Source organism: Ovis aries, chromosome 20 (assembly GCF_016772045.2).
Source record: "Ovis aries strain OAR_USU_Benz2616 breed Rambouillet chromosome 20, ARS-UI_Ramb_v3.0, whole genome shotgun sequence".
NCBI lineage: Eukaryota > Metazoa > Chordata > Mammalia > Artiodactyla > Bovidae > Ovis > Ovis aries.
Window position 1 is genome coordinate 31448464 of NC_056073.1, and position 14398 is coordinate 31462861.

A 14398-nucleotide genomic window follows, 5' to 3' on the forward strand; every position below is an offset into this window, starting at 1 on the left:
CCAGGATACAGCTTTTGGTGCAGAAAGAGATTATTCCCATGGTAACTACAGCCTATCTGAGAATTAGAAAAGAATTTCCACGTCTGGGTGGTGATATAGTGAAACCTGATACGGAGGAAGAAGAGGCTTTGGACCAATTTGAATTCACTTGCCATCTCTCCCACTTAACTACGTAACCTGAGTCTTATTTTTCTTACCTGTAAAATGGGTATGGCTCTAGATGAGGATTAAAAGGGATAGTTTACCAAAACCCTAGCACTCTCTTAACTTTATTCACTGATGATGCTAACATCTGGCTAAAAATGTCTATATACCATCCCCCCTCCAACTTCCATCATCAGAGATCAGCAATGCATCCATTCACATAAGGGCACTAGACTCTGAAGATGTTCTGGAATTTTATGGCCACAGTGTGAATCCTGACTCCTCCACTCACAAGTGAGGGTGATTTGGGGAAAGGCTTCTCTGGGCCTCACTTTCCTTGTCTGTAAAAATAAGAGATCATCATAGGTATCAATACCTCATGGCAGACGTTTGTGAGGATTAAACAATAGACTATACCCGAGGTGCCTAGAACAGTGTTGTCAACAGTAAGTGCTAGCCTCATTGTCACGCATCCTGAGAGGCTTGATGACCAGCCGGCCCTTCTCATTCTTTGACCTTCTGGTCCACTTAGTCATTCCCTGGCCTGTGCTATCTGTCCGCTCTATGATTCCCAGCTCAGGCATCCCATTCTTGGACCACCACCTTCTCATTTCTCCTTCAGTGTGATCTAAGGGCCAGAGGGACTAGCAGCACTTAGGAGCTTGTTGCTGCTGCTGCTAAGTTGCTTCAGTCATGTCCGACTCTGTGTGACCCCATAGATGGCAGCCCACCAGGCTCCCCCTTCCCTGGGATTCTCCGGGCAAGAATACTGGAGTGGGTTGCCATTTCCTTCTCCAATGCATGAAAGTGAAAAGTGAAAGTGAAGTCACTCAGTCGTGTCTGACTCTTAGCGACCCCATGGACTGCAGGCTACCAGGCTCCTCCGCCCATGGGATATTCCAGGCAAGAGTACTAGAGGGGGGTGCCATTTTAGAAATGCATTATCTGGGAATCCAGACCTACTGCATCAGGACCTGCAGTTTAATAAGATCCCCAGATGATTCATACACACACTGCACACTTAGCAAAGTACATGCATCTTTTCCTCCATTCAGCTGTGCCCGCTACCCCAACACCACCGGTCACTGACCATCCTACACCCTCCCAGCCATCTTCATCCCATTAAAACCCCACTGAAATCATTCCTCCACTGTTAATACCTTCAGCCTGTGTGTTCCCTGTCCTTTCATTACACCCACAGAAGAAAAACCTCAACCCCGGATGAACCCACCCATCTGCCTATCCCAGGCTTGCCATGGTGGCTTCCAGGCACAGCTGGAGAACAGAGCTAGCCTACAAACTGATTCCGCTTCCTTCCTGCGCCACTGAGTACACAGACTTCATCAGATTGGTACTGCTGACCATCCCACTCCAACCCTCCCCACCTGCCTGCTCCTGAGGCTCCATCTGCCCCCTCCTTCTGAACTGCTGGAGGTAAATGCCCATCCCCTTGCCTCGACTCTGGATTATACCCTGCCCACATTTGCAGAGGCTTATGTAACTATGTCTTCTGTTCCATATCTAAACGTCCAGATACAGGGTTCCCAAGATCTAGATGTGTATCCTGGATTCTACACCCCTCTTGCAGCTCCACCTAACTCCCTCCCGACTCCTAACTTCTCAAAAAAGGATCTATACCTGATTCACTTTTCTGCCTCGAATGCATCCTACTGTTCAAAACTGGCTTCTGTCCGCACAGCTCCCCTGAGGTCCCAACCACCTCTTTGTTGCTAAGCCCCACATATAGTTTTCAGCATTTCCTAATGAGATTTCTCCTTAGTAATGGGCAGAGCTGACTTAGATTTCACAGCCGAACTAGATACCACCTTAACACTGATACAGCCCCTTGTGCTTGAATTCTTTTTTCCACCGATTTCTCCACCCACCTCCCTGGTCATGTCCATTCCCCACTCCCTGCTACCTTCCATTTTTCCCACAACTTCAGTGGATCCCAGAGGGCTCCCAAGTTCCTGTGCAGCCCAGACCTGCCTTAGATCATCGGCTCTAACTCTACTTCAACCCTTAAACTCAGTATGTGATCTTTCTTTCAGAATCTGTTCCTCACTAAGAGTCTGAGCTCAGTAATGGGCCATAGCAATCCATACAGCTTCTCAAGCCAGAAATCCAGGCATCATCAATGGAATCTCAGTCATTCACCAAGTTCAGTGCAATTGAAACATCTCTTAAATCCATTCACTTCTCTCCAGTTCCAACACAATGACTCTACCCCAGGCCACCATCATCTTGCTCCTGTAACACTTTGAGCAGCACCCCCAACACACACACAGACCCATCTTGCCTCATCAAATCAACTGCCTATAAAGGATCTTGATGCGATCTTCTAAACACCCAAACATTTATCCTATCACTTCTCTACTTAAGGTCTTTAGGGGCTCCGCATGACTACACTGGTCCTTGCCTCCACCTGCAGCCTCGTTTTACTCCCTCTCTCCTTCCCGACCCCTATCCCCCCCAGTTATAGCCATACTGGCCTTCTGTTGGTCCCACCGTCTGCTCCAACCGTCCTTTCTTTGCCTCTTTTCTTTATCTTCCCCTGATCACATCTACTCATCCTTCAGAGCCCCACCTAAAGAACTTCCCTAACAAAGTCCAGACTAGAGCAGGTCTCCCGATCATATATTCTCACAGTATTTGCTCCTTTCCTCAGTAATACCTATCACAATTTTAATTACTAGTGGAGTTATATATTTAACATCTACCATCCCCACCAGACTGTAAGGTACTTGGGAACAGGGACCATATCTGTCTCAGTCAAGGTTTACTCCTCTTCCTTACCTCCTTTCCAGCTATGAAAACTCAAGATCTCAGAAGGTTAAAAAAAAAAAAAAGTTGCTATAATTGTGAATCCAACTGTAAAAATTCAGTTATGCCTCATTATTCCTGATGCCTACCATGTAACTGACACATCCTTCCTATTTAATAGTCATATCCTATATGGGAAGTACCTGAAAATTTGTTGTTTGCAGCTCACCTCAACCCAGTTCAAACAGATATATTAATACTAGCTAATCCCCAACTCAGCTGCCAAAAGAAAGAGAACTAGAAAAAGAAAAGGATAACCTAAACAGAGGAAAGTTGTAGAAACGCCAAATGCTGATATCCCTGCCTTTTGCCTACTGTGTTCAAAGTACTTCTTTACTCATAAATTCACTCCAGAAAGACTCTAGTCTTCTGCAGCTCCCACAGGCTGGTGATGCCATTTCTAGCAATGGAGGCAGGGAAAGCAAAATCCATTCTAACACATGATTTCAGGTGTCCTAAGGGTTTCTAGATCTTGATTTTGCGCTTGATTGTGCCAACAGAGCTAACAGTTAAATCAATAAAACAATTTACAAAGGGTGGGTCAGGGTACTGACAGGACAGACTTCACACAAAATATAGGGGAAAAAAAAATCACATGTTATTTTACTGACGATTAATAGACCATTTAAACAGAAGAAAATTTATCCTTTAAAAAACCAGTGCATAATGAAAGGACATGGCAAAAAGAGGAAACCTATTTTAAAAAATAGAGCATGTTTTTCTTTCTTGAAGCTTCAGATAAATGAAATTTGCTATATGGAGAAATGTTTTTGCTCTGGGAACACAGGAATAGCACTCCTCTGTTCAAAGAACCCCACCTGAGCATTGTGCCAAATGGCTCAAAGTTGCAAGATGAAGCAAAAGCTGGGGGCAGAGCTTTTGAAGTTAAACCCATTCTTTGCACAATGGGAGGAAGTGAAAAGCTGGCCTCCCCTGAACACTGCTACTGCTCCGCCCTTTAACTAGAAGTGAGCAAGTGACTCTCCGCTTGTTTGTGTCTCCTCCTCCCAGCCTCAGTGGGAACCAGCAAACTGTAAGTGATCCCTTTAATTTTTTTGTTTGTTTTTGCTCCCGACCACTGCCAAGCTTTCCACTCTCCCCAGCTATGCCAGAAAACAGGCCAATGCCCCAGTTTGGCATCAACCAGCTTCCCAGCGCAGGAAGGGAACTCTCTGCCTCCATGTTTCTAGATTTCTGTTTCTATAGCTCATCATCTCCCTCCTAAGGCAGCAAACTATGGTTGGCCCCTTCCCTGCTCCGTTCCCCCTCCCTCGGAACACACACACCCATGGAGTCCAGCTCCACAACCAAGAAGGACCCCTTTTCCTGCCTTCGAGTGTCACGGTCATCTCAAAGGACTGGTTACTCTGCTGAAGGATCAGCCCAGCTGGAGCCCCAAGTCCTTTTTCTTTTTGAAGTTGTCCCCATACAACCCCTGCAGCCCTGGTCCAAACTCTCCTCTATGTAGCCCCTCAAGAGTGGGAAGGAGAAGTCCATAGGCTCCTGGCAGAGCCCGCAGAGAGCGGAGCCTCATCCCAGAGCCCTCTCAGAGGGGAACAGGGTGGAGGAAAGATGATGCCGGATGGTGTGTCTTTGTGTTTCTCTGTCTCTTGCTAAAATGAATCTCATTAAACTAGCACACTTCGGTTCCCGAAAAGTACTCTTTCAGATGCATCTATCCTGTTCTTTTTGGTATTACTTATCATGTGCATGCTAAGTCGTTTCAGTGTCCAACTCTGTGTGACGCTATGGATTGCAGCCTGCCAGCCTCCTCTGTCCATGGGATTCTCCAGGCAAGAATACTAGAGTGGGTTATCATGCTCTCCTCTAGGGATCTTCCCACCACAGGGATCGAACCCTGGTCTCTTATGTCTCCTGCACTGGCAAGCAGGTTCTATACCACTAGCACCACCTGGAAAGCCCATGATTTATCATAACTGTCATTTACTTAAGTCTTTCTTTCGTTCATTAGATTATCATTGAGGGTCTACCTTGCAGACACTAAAGATGAAAAAGACATAAAGCACTGCCTTCAAACAGTTTATATTCTACTGGGAGGAGACAGACCACACACACACACACACACACACACACACACACACACACACAGACACACACACACACAGAGTGAGGTATGTCAGATGGTGATAAGTGTTATGGAGAAAAGCCTAGTGGGGGAAGCGAAGATTGAGGGTTGTGTGGGGACTGGAGAAGGGGTTGTGTTGGTTACATTTTAAAATAGTTTGGTGAGACCTCATTATGAAATCATGTTGAAAAAGGGCTAAAAGAAGTGAAGAAATGAGTTAGGTGGACATCTTGAATAAGTGGGCCAGGCAGAGGAGATGGCAAAAGCCAACAGCATTCCCCTGAGGTAAGAATTTTTGCTTAGTTGCTAAGTCATATCAGACTCTTTTGTGACCCCATGGACTGGGGCCCACCAGGCTCCTTTGTCCATGGGATTTCCAAGGCAAGAATACTGGACTGGGTTGCCATTTCCTTCTCCAGGGGATCTTCCCAACCCAGGGATCGAACCCCTGTCTCCTGGCACTGGCAGGCAAATTCTTTACCACTGAGCCACCAGGCAAGCCCAAGATAAGCATAAACTTTTGGTAATTAGAGAAGAAAGAAGAGCTCACTGTAGCTTAAGGGGAGTAAGAGCTGGTGATGTCAGAGGGGGCTGTAACACCCATGAGGCCCTACAGTCCACTGTCCACATTTTCACTTTTACTTGGAATAAAAGGAGATGCTGCCAGGAAATTTTGCATACAAGAGTAAGGTGGCCTGCTATTTAAAATGATCTCTTTGTTGATAACAGGCTTGAAAGTGGGTGAAAGGGCAGGAGGGGAGCAAGAACCCAGTCAGGCGGCATCAGCAATAATTTACAAGAGAGGTGATGATGGCTGGGGCCAGAGTGATCGGCGGAGTGGAAGAAAAGGGCCCGATCCTAGATATATGTTGATGGTAGAGCCCGGATGGATTTGTGGACAGAGGTGATTTGGAATATATTAGTTATTGTGTTAGAGGCAACAGTTTGGTTTATGCCTGTGAAATAATTAAAAAACAACTGAATATGGCACATGATTTGAGGACTACTGGATTGGTCTAGGTAATTTGTTACTTACATAAAAAAATAATTATGGAAGAAAAGCAAATAGAGAACAAAGAACTGGTTCCAGGATTTTTGCGTCCCTTCATAAAATTTCAACTGTGCTTTTACAGTATAATAATATAAGGCCAGAGATTATAAAATGCAGCTGTGGGGAAGAGGAAGAAGGGAATTTTCTTTCCCTTTTTTCAGTTTCCCTAGAGCAGTACTATCCCACAGAATCTTCTGGAAATGGTCTACATCTGGACTTTTCAATACTGTAGCCACTAGCCATGTGTGGTTACTAAGCACTTAAAATGTGACTAGTGTGACTGAGTAGCTAAAATTTTAATTTTATTTAATTCTAATTAATTTTAGTTAAAATGTTGCCACTTGTTGTTAGTAGCTACCATACTGAACCATACAGAGCTCCCCACACAGCGAAACATTCCTGAACATTACATAACACCTTTCCTCTTGAAATCAAATTAAAAGGATATATACAAAATAGATTTGGAAAATCCCGAAGTATACATTCTTTTTTTTTTTTTTTGTTACACCCTACAGTCACTATCTAATTCTCCTTCTTGAAAAGAAATATTAGATGGCTTGGTGTTCATCATTTTTAAACACATTTTCTTAGCTTTTGCAGGCACCTCTAATACCTTCTTGGCCATGATTCTATCAAAAACATTCAAAATGAGATTTCCCTCCCTGATTTGTATTCAATGCTAACACTGTAAATGCCCTATAAAAATAAAGATACAAGATTCTTATTATAATTGAGTTTCCTCCTGCTCTAAATTAAAAAGAACTTTATGGCATCAGTTATCTCATTTTTCTTCCCAGAACAGATGAAGGGGCTGAAGTTAGTATCACCATTTTCCAGTTAAGAAAATCAAGGCAGAGGAAGATTAAAGACAGCCCACTGTACACTGTAGTTGTTCCCTAGTTGCTCAGTGGTTAAAAATCTTCCAGCCAATGCAGGAGACACAGGTTCAATCTTTGGGTCAGATAGATCCTCTGGAGAAGGAAATGACAACCCACCCCAGTATTCTCGCCTGGAAAATCCCATGGACAGAGGAGCCTGGCAGGCTACAGTCTACCGGGTCACAGAGTCAGACACAGCTAAGTGACTAAACAACATTGTACAGTGTAAATCTATAGTTCTGTTGGAAAAGAGCAGAAATTAGGAAGACATAAAAAGAGAAATCACTTGAAAATGAGAAAGAAAAAAAAAAAGACTACATGTAAATCCTTGATTGCCAAATTCAAGTGAGCTGAGACCTAGGTCTAGAAAATACTGTCTAGACAAACAGGGTTGCTGTGTCTGTCCTTAGGACCCTGTGACTCAGACTTTCCAGAAGTCCAGCAATGCACCGGAAGCAAGACGCTGGCTCCGCAACGGAACGGTGAAGAGGAAGCAGTTTTTAGGCTGGGGCTCGATCAGCAAAGTGGCCTCATATAATGATGCTGGCTTACTCCTCAGCAAACCAGATCCAAATGACAGGGCAACATTCTTGAATCATCTCCGAACCCAACAGCTGGAGAATGAGCTTCCAGTAATCTTGCTTTTGAAACACTTGGGCTAACCCCAGTTATATCGCTAAATTGCATGACCCAAAAGATTAACAGGGCAATTCAATCCATTTACAGCTGACCTTGGAAGTTGTCAGTTCCTTCATTTTGAGAATGAGGATACTAAATCCTAGGAACACTGTGATACTTGCCAAAGAACAAAAGTATATTCCTTTCACAAGCCAGCAAGCCTGTGTTTCTGTGTTACATATAACTAATATGGCGCTATGTCTCCAAGAAACAGTTAAAAGAGATTGATTATCCTTACTTTTTAACTCCAATGTGTTTCTAGATTTGAGGATAATCATTATTATATATTATATGTTATAACACAAATGTATGTGTGCCTACTCAGTCGCTGAGTCATGTCTGAGTCTTTTCGACCCCATAGACGGTAGCCCGCCAGGCTCCTCTGTCCATGGGATTTTCCAGGCAAGAATACTGGTTGCCATTTCCTCCTCCAGGGATCTTCCCAACCCAGGGATGGAACCTGTGTCTTCTGCATTGGTAGGCAGACTGTTTACCACTAAGACACCTGCAGAGACCATAACATATATATAACAATAATTTATATATATGTATTTATATTTATATTTATATTTTATGGACTTCTCTAGTGACTCAGATGGTAAAGAATCTGCCTGCAATGCAGGAGACCCAGGTTTGACCCTTGAATTGGGAAGATCCCCTGAAGGAAGAAATGGCAACCTACTCCAGTATTCTTGCCTGGAAAATCCCATGAACAGAGGAGCCTGGCAGGCTACAGTCCGTGGGGTTGCAAAAGAGTCAGACATGACTGAGCAACTAAGCACACTCACACACACATACAGCCCTGATCAGCATTCTTAAATCTGAACTGAGACACAACAATGTTATAAAAGCAAAGATAAAACAAACTCAGCACATTAAAATAATTCAAGATTGTTCAAGTATGTGTTAGTTCCTATGAAATAAGCATAAATATACTAAGTACATTCTAAATGAAGCCAAAAATACTATTCAATATCTAGGAAATGCATAAAATTAGAACTTATAAATCTTGGAATTTATGCCTCTTGGAATCTAGAAGGGCCTCTTCAGAACAGCTGGGCTACCCTGGTCTTTCAAAATGCAGTCTGGTCTAATCCAAACTCATGTTTCCTTTCAGTGAGCAGAGACATTCAAAAATTCCCTCACCCCCACTTTAGTGATATGCAAAATGCTACATAGGCAGGGACTTCAGATATGTCGCCAGATGACAATGAAGATGTGAATGGTGATGGTGGATGATTTTAAATGCTATAAGTGAAGGAAGGCAACTTCTGTCCTGCTAAGGGTTCCCTACCCAGAAGGTTCCCAGCTGTGTAGCATAACTTGGCTTAGCAAAAGAAAAACATGTTTCCTTCGTAAGAGATTTTTTTTATTTCCCCAAATTATAAGTTTTGAAAGGAGCTTCAAGACGTGAGTCCAAAAAAATTCCTCATCTTAATTCTGAAAATGATTTTGGTCAATACCATTAAGAACAGCTGGGAGCAGGGACAAAAATCTATGCAAAGCATTTTACAAGAAAGGAGGATAAGTTAAAACTCCATCATTATATGAAGAAAAAAATTTTTTTTCTTTGATTGCCTGAGACACCTTCATGGCAGGAAGACTGATTCTAATTCTTCCAAAGACATGCAGAAAGACAAAGCTTCCAGGTAGATGTGTGTTAATCTAAAGCAATCAGAAGGGGCACAGACAGGAAGAACCAAGTCACAGTGGGGTCATGACAGACAGTGCTAAATTAACACCACTTACACATAGATTTTAAGGCAAAGAACTAAAGACAGAGAGGAACAGAAGGACAGAAATGGAAGCTGTAGAGATATACCCCATGAATTAACTGTACATGTCAGACAATTCCTACAGACCTAACAGTGCTTCTCAAGACAGACACGTCTGAGCTAGCTCTACTGCTTTCTAGCCATGTTTGGGGCAAATGATCTAATATCCCTACACCTCACATCAACTGTAAATGGTTACACCACAGTATGCACTTTCTATATATGAGTATTGTGAAGATTAGATGCGAGGATATATGTAAGAGCTTTTCAGCACAGAGCCTGGCCAACTGCAACAATTCAGTATTAGCTGTCTAATGATAATAAAAGTAGTCATGGTTCACGCAGAAATAATACCTCTCCGAATAACACTGAAACATAGACATTACCCTATGTAAAATAGATAGCCAGTGGGAATTTGCTACATGACCCAACAAACCCACTGCTGATAACCTAGCGGGTGTGAGGTGGGAGACAGGGCACATATGTAAACCCATGGCTGATTCATGTTGATGTATGGCAGAAATTAGCACAATGCTGTAAAGCAATTTCTCCTCTCATTAAAAATAAATTTTAAAAAAAAGATTAGATTTAGTGCTTCTAACAAAAAAAAAGGCAATATAGAAAACCAGCAGATATATTAGAAACAGAGTTAGAAGACTTTTCTTAGATTCAACTATATGGCTTCACTCAAAAGTCACCTTTTCTCACAGCTTAAAAAAGGCAAAACAATACTGACTTCTAGGGGTTGTGAGGTTCAAGCAGGATAATGTACTTGTGAAAGCATAGCATATCTGAAGGGCTATAAACCATGAAGTATTACTGTAATAATATTATTAATACCTAGCTTTAAAATAACTCTCCACTTTAAGAATTGATACTAGGAAGAAATTTCTCTCCTAGTAAAAAATATCAGTGTCAAAATTAAACTTTCAAAAATACAAAGGAAATAGTTTTCAGCAACTTTATAACAATGAAACTGAAAATGCTCACACACACACAAAAAAAGCGGCACAGTAATAATACCTCTCTGAGAGGCCACACTAAACCATTTTTTAACTTCTGTAACAGACCAATAAGTCATCTAAATTGGATATAAAATCCCCCCCCCCCACCTCAGGCATAATCTGGTTTATGAAATCTCTAACAATTACATGAAGGACCTACACAGAGCAGGCTCCATCCAAACCATCCCTATACATTCATTACTGTTCTTTTCAAATTTAATAAGTTAAAAGAACTTGTGTTTTCTACCCATTAGAAGCCAATCTATTTTCTGAGTGTTCAAGGGCTGGTTTGATATCTGGTTTCCCAATCTCTGACATTTTTTACAAAACTTGCCAATTTGCAACTGTTTTCAGAAAGTCAACTCACACCCAGTCTCCAAACACACACCAGTCCCCAATAAAAGGTGGCATTCTATTCAGGACTCCTCTCAGCATCCCTGGGTCAAAGGGGCCGTGGCTGTTGACGGTCCTCTTTGGTGCATGGGCCAGTTTACACCCACATTTGCACACAGAGTACAGATGGGAAGCCCAGAATCTTTCCTGAGCAGATATACTTGGAACAGCAGCCCCAGGAGCTGGGCAACCACTGTCATTCATATTCTACCTGTCCAAGCAGGGAACCCAGGGTATTTCTAGCCATAAACACTGGCCTTCCATTCTGGACCACTCAGATAGCATCTTGCACATCCATATCTAAAGATATGACTTCCCCCAACACTGTAGCTCACAACTGCTCTTCACCTTAAGAACTACCTGGGAGGACAAAGAAAGGAAGGGAGATATCTATGAAGTCTGTGGCCCTTAACTTACTGCATTTAACCCTGTACAGCAGGTACCATAATCCTTGTGTTATGGATAAGGAAACTTAGGTTTAATTTAACTTGCCCTAAAACACTGAAAGGAGTTAGAACTGAACCCTCAGCCATCAGTTTCTACACCTGTGTTCCGAGCAGTCCCCACTGTGAGGTGAGCCTCTCACTATCAGTGCTTGTCATCGCCACCTTAAACCAAGTTATGGCACCTGGCTCACAGGTCACCTGACTTATTCCTCAGTCTTCTCATGTCAGACAACAATTTCTATGCACCTCAAAGAGCTTGTCCACATCACACTTCACTTAGCACAGGGTCTGGCAGAACAAAGGCAGCTGCCTGATCCAAGTCTCCTCCCTCCTAACCTGAAGATAGCAAGCCTGTGTCCTCTGCATGTGACCATCACATAAATGAGCCTCACTAACATCAAGCTTTCAAAAGCCAGCCTATTTCCACTCAGTAATAGGCTGCTGCTACTGCTAAGCCACTTCAGTCGTGTCCGACTCTGTGCGACCCCAAAGACGGCAGCCCACCAGGCTCCCCTGTCCCTGGGATTCTCCAGGCAAGAACACTGGAGTGGGTTGCCATTTCCTTCTCCAATGCATCAAAGTGAAAAGTGAAAGTGAAGTTGCTCAGTCGTGTCTGACTCTTAGCGACCCCATGGACTGCAGCCTACCAGGCTCCTCTGTCCATGGGATTCTCCAGGCAAGAGTACTGGAGTAGGGTGCCAGCTAGTTAGTAATTAAAAGATGCACTGGTCTATCATCCTAAGCATTTCACATTAAGAAAAGGATTAACTCAAGTGAAGGACAGGACTGACACTCCTATATAGGGAGACCTCTGAGAGGAGGGGAATACACATTCTTTTAATATATGTGCTGATTCCTCTACTTGTGTGTTCTTTTCTTCATTTGTTTTAAACTTTATTGGAGTATAGGTGATTTATAATGCTAGTTAGTGGTAGTTTCAAATGTACAAAGTGATTCAGTTATACATATATATGAGTTCATCCTTTTTCAGATTCTTTTCCCATGTAGCTTATTACAGAATACTGAGTAGAGTTCCCTGTGCTATATACAATACGTCGTTGTTCAATATCTATTTTCTGTATATTTGTGCATCCTTTTACCACTGAGCCATTAAAGAGACATGTGTGGCTGTGAATTTTGAGCACAAACAAATAAACTGCTCCCATTGAAGCCCTTGGAGGAACAGAACCCAGTCACGAATATCACTGGGTCTCACTAGGAGTGATGCAAAGCTCCATCCACATCAGAAAAGCATTGTAACTGTCTTGGTCATTAATTCGTCAACAGTTCTTCCTCCAGCCATGCCTCTTTTGCAGATCTTCAGAGAAGTGACCCCTCTTCGGATTGCTTAGGAAATGAATCCTTTTCCTCCCAATACTCTTACAACATCCAAATTTGCACAGAAAGATGGCATTAATATTAAATGATAATCCAGGAAAAGAAAGACATCTCTCCCCTCATAGCACCCCACAAAGCTATGTGAATAAAAGAAAATAAACCTGAATTTACTTCAAACTTGCACATATGTTTAAAGCAAGGATATCTGAGGAATTTGAACTGCCTAAAATAAGATTTCAAGCTTCATGGATGCTCCAGGAAAACCATAGGGGAGGGAAGGTCTAAGAACACATTAAGTGGAAAAAAGATGACAGCCCATCCCCAATATACGAGAGATCAGCCAGATGACAAACCAACCCTTACCCAGATAAATAGCACTTGTCTGAGCAACCCAGTCAACACCATGCTGCGCACTTCATGGAAAACCAGTGTGCCCCAAAGTGGTTCCTCTGGAGGAGGAATGTTCACATTAAAAGGACGCTCTCTTTGGTTGGTGCCTTTGACTGCAAGTCTCCCCACTCAGGCTCCAACTTTTAGACTCACCCTCCACCCTCAGCAAGGTCCCATTACTGTTGAGGGCTTGCCCCCTCCTCCAGGTCTGTTTGCTGCCATTTCCCCAAACCATCCAGATTCCTACTCCAACCATCTATCTGATGATGCTCTCTTGACACGAACTTGGACCAAGCAGCCTGCATTCCCCCACTTAGACTCTATACATTTCAACTTGGTATCCCATCTTCCATGGTAGTTTAACCACGAGGCACTTATTTCTGTGGAGATGTAGAAATAGCAAAAATTTTTTGGTGGGGGTGGGAGGCTGGAAATAATATAGAATCACTGGGCTAGAAAGAACTTTAAGATGGGAAAGTACAAGCCGTGCAGTTGTATCGGACTCTTCACGATCCCATGGACTGTAGCACACCAGGCTCCTCTTTCCATGGAATTCTCCAGGCAAGAATGCTGGAGTGGGCTGCTATTCCCCTCTCCAGGGGATCTTCCTGATCCAGGGACCAAATCCAGGTCCCCCGCATTACAGGCAGATTCTTTACTGCCTGAGCCACAAAGGACAGGCCTGAAAACACTTTGATGGACTGTTTGCTCTTAGAGGATAGACTTTAACCATCTTTCTCCCGGTAACCTTAATCATCTTTATCTTGGTAACTCACCCTCCCAAAAGTATTTGCTAAATGGCAATCTCTTCAAGTATCTCTCATTAGCCTCTTTCATCAGCTAGCATTTACATGAAAATTGTTAATCAGCCAAGGACCGGAGACCTAAAGTAAAGGGTTCCATGGAGCAAAGAAGGCACGGAAATGGCAACCATTAACAAACCAGCAGTCTTTAAGGAACTATTCCATGCTAGGTGAGCCACTCAGCTTTGCTGCGCCCATTTCTTCAATTCTGCAGAAAATAACCGGGACTACTTCTAAGAGAAGGACCCTGTGACCAAATCATTCTAAAGTTTCAGCTCAGGGAAGAACTTCCTTTAACTTCCTATTGAAACAAAAAACAGACTAGTACTAGGAGTTACTGAAGCCACCTGAAGTCTAAGACGTGACATTTACTGATTTTCCTGGGATGCTTTTACTCCCAGGGCTTCAAGAAGCAAGAAGGTGGGTGACCCAGAAGACCTCTTTTTTTCAGTTCTGTAGTTCTGTGACCAAGTGAGGACTTTTCAAAACAATGTTAACAATCCTATTAAGTTGTTTATAACTCTGTGGCTCTTATGAAATAGACATAGTGTTTTTAAAAAGGGTGGGGGCAGGACAATTTTCATTTTTC

At 43.0% G+C, this 14398-nt stretch overlaps 2 protein-coding genes across 7 annotated transcripts in view; one reads left to right on the forward strand and one right to left on the reverse strand.

Moving 5' to 3' along the window:
• The window catches only part of CARMIL1 (capping protein regulator and myosin 1 linker 1), a 306068-nt gene that overhangs the window by 186794 nt on the left and 104876 nt on the right, over positions 1–14398 (reverse strand). The gene's annotated exons all lie outside the window — the stretch shown is intronic.
• Positions 3913–14398, forward strand: part of LOC101106806 (cytidine monophosphate-N-acetylneuraminic acid hydroxylase) — a 304828-nt gene continuing 294342 nt past the window's right edge. The window contains exon 1 of the mRNA XM_060403435.1: positions 3913–4000. The gene's annotated coding sequence lies outside the window, so the exon portion shown is untranslated. The remainder of the gene's footprint in view (positions 4001–14398) is intronic.